Source organism: Coregonus lavaretus (assembly GCF_964263955.1).
Source record: "Coregonus lavaretus genome assembly, chromosome: 24".
Lineage (NCBI taxonomy): Eukaryota > Metazoa > Chordata > Actinopteri > Salmoniformes > Salmonidae > Coregonus > Coregonus lavaretus.
In genome coordinates, this window is record NC_140011.1 from 10977091 (window position 1) to 10984380 (window position 7290).

The following is a 7290-nucleotide window of genomic DNA, read 5'->3' on the forward strand; positions in this document are numbered from 1 at the left end:
AAAGAAGTGATGCCTCCTGTGTTAGTCTACTGTTAGATCATTAAGCTAGGAAACATGGCACGGCATCATCTGTCATATACAAAGCACGGAAGCCCTATTTGTCTTTATGTTAAAGACACACGGTGAAGCCCTGGTGATTGAGTTGTGTCTCCCTGACTGAGTAGTGCTCTCCCCAGTCACATTATTGGGTCTGTTCTCAGCCAAATGGGGCTGTTTCCCCTGCAAACCGGTGTCATATATTTACCAACTAATGAGTGCAGTTAAGCTAACAGAGAATCATAATGAAGTCGTTATTGGCCAGGCGCCATCAGGTGTCCCAAGGTTAATGGTTATTTTGAATTGACTTGAGGCAACTGGAGGGAAGGAAGCCTCAGATACATTTGTAGTTTCCCCTTGGCTCATAGTGTTCGACAGGCATGGGTGACTTTGGTCCTCAGGGGCCTGAGTGTCTGCTCTGCTGGTTTTGATTCTGTCTTTCAAATGAGCGTCTGGTTTATACCTGGAGAACCAGGTTTTTCTACTCATCTTTTTATGAATCTGAGCACTGTAGGGAAAAGAGGGATGGAATAGAAGAGTGGGCAGGTGAGAGAGATAGAAACATATGAGAGAATAAAAGTGGTGCAGCAGTCAAAAGCACTGCACTGCACCCACCCCCACTACAGCCTGGCTGTGTCACAGCCGGCTGCAACCGGGAGCCCCATAGGACGGCGCACAATTGTCCCATCGCTGTCTGGGTTAGGGGAGGGTTTGGTTAGGGGGCTTTCCTTGGCTCATTCTGCTCTAGCGACTTCTTGTGTCAGGGCCAGACGCCTGCAAGCTGATGTCAGTCGAACGGTGTTTCCTCCGACACATTGGTGTGGCTGACTTCTGGGTTAAGCGAGTAGTGTGATAAGAAGTAGCGCGGCCAGGCAGGTCATGTTTCGTAGGACGCATGACTCGACCTTCCCCTCTCCCAAGCCCATTGGGGAGTTGCAGCGATGAGCCAAGGTTGTAATTCGGGGAGAAAAGGGGGTTAAAGAAAATACACTTGTGACCATACCACCCTAAAAACACCTGATCTTGTCTGATCTCTGTAGCTAAGCAGGGTCGGGCCTGGTTAGTACTTGGATGGGAGACTGCCTGGGAATAGCAGGTGCTGTAAGCTCCCTCCCTAAAAATGTTGAAGAAAAAGAAGAAGAGGGGATTCTAGTGATAGGAGGGAGACAAAGGCGGAGTGATGATGTATCGCAAGAGACAAAGTTCTCTGATATCAGATTTAGATTCCTTTTGCAATGGAGATATATAGACAGAGGGATGCAGCTATGAGTTAATTCCTACGGTACTATAAAACACTTACGACAAACTGATGGCTAATATATTAACAGAGTTATTCTCTGCCATCCATAATTTATTCACCATCAAAAATTAAATCTGGCAGAATGTGTGCCATTATTCAGCCTCGCTGGGGGAAAGCAGCCGCTGCCGTTTTAATAAATGAGGAGTTTAAAAACTCCACTCCCACAGCTCACAGTTATTCCAAACCCCTGACTTCTAAATTCTCTTTCCTACTATTTTGGAGTAATAGCAGAAAGGGAGAGAAAAAAGTAAAGGGGGAATAGAAATGGAGGAAGGGAGGGAGGGAGGGAGTTGGAAGGAGTTGTTGTGGAGATCTCTGGAAGTAAATGTATTGGGATTGGTTGTCGTCATGCTTTTGGAAATCAGGACAATAAGTGTTCGTTTGCATTTTCTGAAGTGATACTTCTTGGTTCTTGAACCCTCTTCAAAATCAACAGTCTGTTGTGATTGCCTTTTACAACTGGAAGACATGAAAACACCTCCACCTCTCTCTCTCTCTCTCTCTCTCTCTCTCTCTCTCTCTCTCTCTCTCTCTCTCTCTCTCTCTCTCTCTCTCTCTCTCTCTCTCTCTCTCTCTCTCTCTCTCTCTCTCTCTCTCTCTCTCTACCTCTCTCTCTGACTGTCATTGAAGTCAATGTATTTTAAGACCCTTGTGTTTATGCTGTAGTTCTATGTACTTGGATGTTTCTGTAGCCCTCTGTGAAGGCCTCTGTTTAGCCCTCTGTGCAAAATGTGCAGCAGGCGGCAATAAGACTGAATGAGATTGGATATGGAAATGGGAGGTGTTGGGGTCCAAAGACTTTCTGCTGATGCTGTACAACTCTTCACAGTGTGCATACTGGGGATCTCTTTGTATTAAACACACACACACACACACACACACACACACACACACACACACTGAGTATAAAAGAGCTCTCATCCCATGTAGCGAACACTAATCAAATAAAGTATGACAGGAGTTAGCAAGTACTGTTTCTTCGTATTTCTTTTACCAATTTGATCATATTAGATTACTAATCTCCGCAAGGAAAGGCCGAAGGAAAGATTTTTCCAAAACACCACTGTGCTGTCTTCCGCCATCTTGTCTGTTACCTTTTGTTTTATTCACTCCCTTCTGCTGTTGCTCTATGACTCATATCCACAGCCAGAGAGAGATGAAGTGAGAGAGACAGACAGATAGATAGAGAGAGTGAGAGATGGAGGGAGAGAAACAGACTGAGAAAGAGAAGCAGGGAGTGAAAGAGGGATGGAAGGAAGGAGAAATTCAGTCAGAGAGAGAGACGGTTGGAGGGAGAGGAACAAATAGAGAGAGAAGGATAGAGGAAGAGAGAGTGAGAGGAGAGAGAGTGGAAAGACTGAGAGAGACGCTGTTATAGGTATCCCAACAGGCAAAGCATCACTACAACATGTAATTCTTTACTACGAAAACTGCAACAGAAACAAACTCCTTCCTCCGCTACTCTTTCATCCACCACAATATGTCGAGTTTACCAGACATTGGTAGGAACTGGAACACGCTGTACATTCAGAGCTTCCCAAACATGCTCAATGGGTGACATGTCTGGTGCGTATTCAGGCCATGGAAGACCTGGGACATTTTCAGCTTCCAGGAATTGTGTACACGTCCTTGCAATATGGGGCCGTGCATTATCATGCTGAAACATGAAGTGATGGTGGCGGATGAATGGCACGACAATGAGCCTCAGGATCTCGTCACGGTATCTCTGTGCATTCAAATTGCCATCGATAAAATGCAAGTGTGTTCGTTGTCCGTAGCTTATGCCTGCCCATACCATAACCCCACCGCCACCATGGGGCGCTCTGTTCACAATGTTGAAATCAGCAAATCGCTCGCCTATTCGACGCCGGTACAGTTGAAACCGGGATTCACTGAAGTCAGTTACGACATCAAACTTTAGTCAGATCAAGACCCTGGTGAGGACGACAAGCACGCAGATGAGCTTCCCTGAGATGGTTTCTGACAGATTGTGCAGTAATTCTTCAGTTGTGTAAACCCACAGTTTCATCAGCTGTCCGGGTGGCTGGTCTCAGGCGATCCCACAGGTGAAAAGCCGGATGTGGAGATCCTCGGCTGGCGTGGTTACACATGGTCTGCGGTTTTAAGGCCAGTTTTACATACTGCCAAATTCTCTGGAATGACGTTGGAGGCGGCTTATGGTAGAGAAATTGACATTAAATTATCTGGCAACAGCTCTGGTGTTGTGTGACTGCACTTCCAGAAATACTTATTTGCACTTTGTCGTTCCCGTCTGTAGGTGTAGCCTACATGCACCAGGATATATTTTCAAAGCACAGAGGATAAATTCAGGTTGCATTGCTTGTCAGGGACGTCACCAGGACCTTGGATAAGTGAGTGCCACAGACAGAGGGGGGGACGAGTTGACAAGGCGATCCTGAAGTAGGGCCTGCTGGTTGTGACGCGGCGTCCCCCCCTCTGTCTGTCTCCATGGTTACCAGGGGACTGACTACATGGGAATCGCTCACAGCTGTGTAAGGCTATAAGTAGAGTTCTTTAAAATCATACTCATGGCAAAAAAATAAAAAACTATTGTACTGTCCTCTTCCGTAGGCTCCTCTAGCGGTGCCTGTACTCCGGCGGTGCCGGTACTCTTTCGCGTTCGCGTTCGCGTTCTCGCTCCCGGCTGCGTTCGCGGTAGTAGTCCTCGTGGCGGTCGCGGCTACGGGACTTGTGGCGATGGCTCTTCTCCCGGGATCGGCTGTGGTCTCGCTCCCTCGACCTCTCGCGTCTGGAGGCAGAGCCGTAGGACTTGTTCTCGATGCCGTGGAGACAGTTCTGTAGAGAGCTGATGAGAACTTTGCAGCAGTCATCAGCCGACACCTTAGACTACTTGATTAGAGAGATGGTGCGATAGTGCGATAGAGACTATGTCATCAGAGTCTCTATCGCACTGCCATAGTCAGCTGCGCTAGCGTCTGACACCGCCCTAGAGATAGCGCTGCTGGAAATGGCTCGGTTCCGGTTCATGATTTACTCAAAGTTCGGAGGAGGGCCGAAGCCGTGTGGGGGAGGGCCAGGGGGGAGAGGACCCATGGGGGGCTGGCCGAACTGGCCAGAGAACATGACTGGGGGTGGGGGGCCTTACATGGGAGGGGGCAGGCCCTGTCCTGGGGGAGGGGGGCCTAGAGGGCCGGGGGGACCTAGGGGGCCAGGAGGGGGTCGCCAATTCCCATCACGTCCCGGCGGGAAGCAATTCAAATTCATATCCATCAGGTGGCCTTCTTGGTGTCTATGGTTAATGAGTTCAGGTGGTCTCATCCCTGACCCTGGGAAGTGTGGCGGTGGACCTCCGGGTCCGATGGGCCCAGGGAATCGGTCTCCTCCGGGGCCAGGGAAGCGGCCCCGGACCATGGGGAAGCCACCGCGGGGGCCCAAGGTGGGGGGTCCCGCCTTCCCATTGCCAGACATCTGCCCAGCCGATGTACCTGGGATTTTCCAAGACTGCATCTCGAACTGGCTGAGGGACAGTTTGTTGCAGGAGATAACGATGGGGTTCTGTCCGTGTAGCTCCCGTTTAGACAGCAGGTCCAGTAGCTTCCTGGAGGACGCATCTGAGCCCACGCACACCAAGGCAAACCCTTTATTCTGGCCGGTGGCTCTGTTGTCAAAGAACTTGATCTCTAGCAGGTCCTTAATGCCTATTGATCCAATGGCGTCTGTCAAATCTTAGTCTGTTGTCCACCATGTGAGATTGTCTTTATACAGGGCGATCCTCTTGCCAGCGTACGTGTAATCCACGTTGGGAGGGGTGCTCTTGTTCACCTCGGAGCCAGCAGGTGGGGGTAGGTTGTCCAGGTAGTCCCAGTCCTCAGGTGCGTCTCCGTTATTGGCTGAAGGAGAGATAACATCGTCATACAAGTCTATCTGGTCATGGACAGGGTAGTCTGATTCCTGGTTGAAATCCTCTTCAACATCGGCGTAGATGTCGATGTGATCAACTCCGTCAGCCATTTTCCAGACCACCTCCTCCAGAGCGACTTACAGGAGCAATTAGGGTTAAGTGCCTTGCTTAAGGGCACATCGACAGATTTTTCACCTAGTCGGCTCGGGGATTAGAACTAGCGATCTTTCGGTTACTGGCACAATGCTCTTACCCACTAAGCTACCTGCCGCCCTATTGTTGATCTCAGTATGTCAATGTCAGAGTATCTTGTCACTTTGGTTATTTGTGTGGTATTAATGTAATGTCTCCAGTCGTGAAATGACGTACAATTGCAAGAAATTAATTTAGAAAAGGCCAATTTTCTCTCAGAACCACAAATATGATGATTTGTGTGTCCCCTGTCAGCCCCTGGTCTTCAGGGCAGAGCCCCAAATGTTATGAAACTCTGATGACCTCCCTGTTGTTTGTTCTGAACTCTAAGAATAATGAATGCTGAAGGTAGCAGTGTAAGATGTTTTTAAGCAGAATATTTGGATTATTAGCATATGAACGACTTACAATTAGATTGCTGGACATTCATTCTCTTAAATTTCTTAAAATAGCCCATACTCTCCTTGTGCAATGTATAGCCTACTGTACTATTTGTCTGTCTAGACTGTCTGCCTGTCTTGGCAAGAATCTTAAGTTAATAAAATACTAAAATAGTCTTCTTTAGTTTGTGTGGCTATTATTATTTGACATTTAAGTATGAACCCCTAAAACTACAACAATTTTTGAGCGTCATGGGAATGTAAGATTTTAATACATTGTAATAACATTTTACTTGTCCAAAATTGGGTGACATAAAACACTTTTTGTTCCTTGTATTAATGGCAGTGTTGAGTGTTGTTTGCCTATCAATATAATAACCATTTATCTGTGAAATTAGACATTGAACTTGAACCCTGTTTCACCAATCATCAGCTGGTTCAGATTTTTTTTCTCTCCAAATGACAGTAAAGTGAACAGCTGTTGTGATAGCACACCATGTTTTTCTGGAATGTTTTGATGTCTCATACATTACAAAAAGGATAGTCCAAACTATACAGACTAAAAATGTAGGCCTATAGCATTTTTAAAACAGGTTCAAAAGCTAAAAAGCTTTATTTGCTTGTAATTCATTTTATTCAATGGCTTCACCTGAGTGTCCTTGCCAGCCGAAAGTTTTATTTTTGTCTATGTATTTTTTATTTTTATATATATACACATACTACCGGTCAAAAGTTTTAGAACACCTACTCATTCAAGGGTTATTCTTTATTTTTACTATTTTCTACATTGTAGAATAATAGTGAAGACATCAAAACTATGAAATAACACATATGGTATCATGTAGTAACCAAAAAAGTGTTAAACAAATAAAAATATATTTTATATTTGAGATTCTTCAAATAGCCACCCTTCGCCTTGATGACAGCTTTGCACACTATTGGCATTCTCTCAACCAGCTTCATGAGGTAGTCACCTGGAATACATTTCAATTAACAGGTGTGCATTCTTAAAAGTTAATTTGTGGAATTTCTTTCCTTTCCTGCGTTTGAGCCAATCAGTTGTGTTGTGACAAGGTAGGGGTAGTATACAGAAGATATCCCTATTTGGTAAAAGACCAAGTCCATATTATGGCAAGAACAGCTCAAATAAGCAAAGAGAAACTACATGAAGGTCAGTCAATACTGAAAGTTTCTTCAAGTGCAGTCGCAAAAACCATCAAGTGCTATGATGAGACTGGCTCTCATGAGGACCGCCACAGGAATGGAAGACCAAATAAATGTTAATTAGAGTTAACAGCCACATAAATTGCAGCCCAAATAAATGCTTCACAGAGCTCAAGTAACAGACACATCTCAACATCAACTGTTCAGATGAGACTGTGAATCAGGCCTTCATGGTCGAATTGCTGCAAAGAAACCACTACTAAAGGACACCAATAATAAGAAGAGACTTGCTTGGGCCAAGAAACACGAGCAGTGGACATTAGACCGGTGGAAAT

The 7290-nt window shown here is 46.0% G+C and overlaps 1 pseudogene across 1 annotated transcript; it reads right to left on the minus strand.

Moving 5' to 3' along the window:
- Positions 1-4348: 4348 nt before the first annotated feature.
- Positions 4349-5343, minus strand: LOC311099394 (cleavage and polyadenylation specificity factor subunit 6-like; annotated as a pseudogene). The gene has a single exon. The product of its transcript is annotated as a cleavage and polyadenylation specificity factor subunit 6-like (transcript).
- Between the last annotated feature and the right edge of the window lie 1947 nt (positions 5344-7290).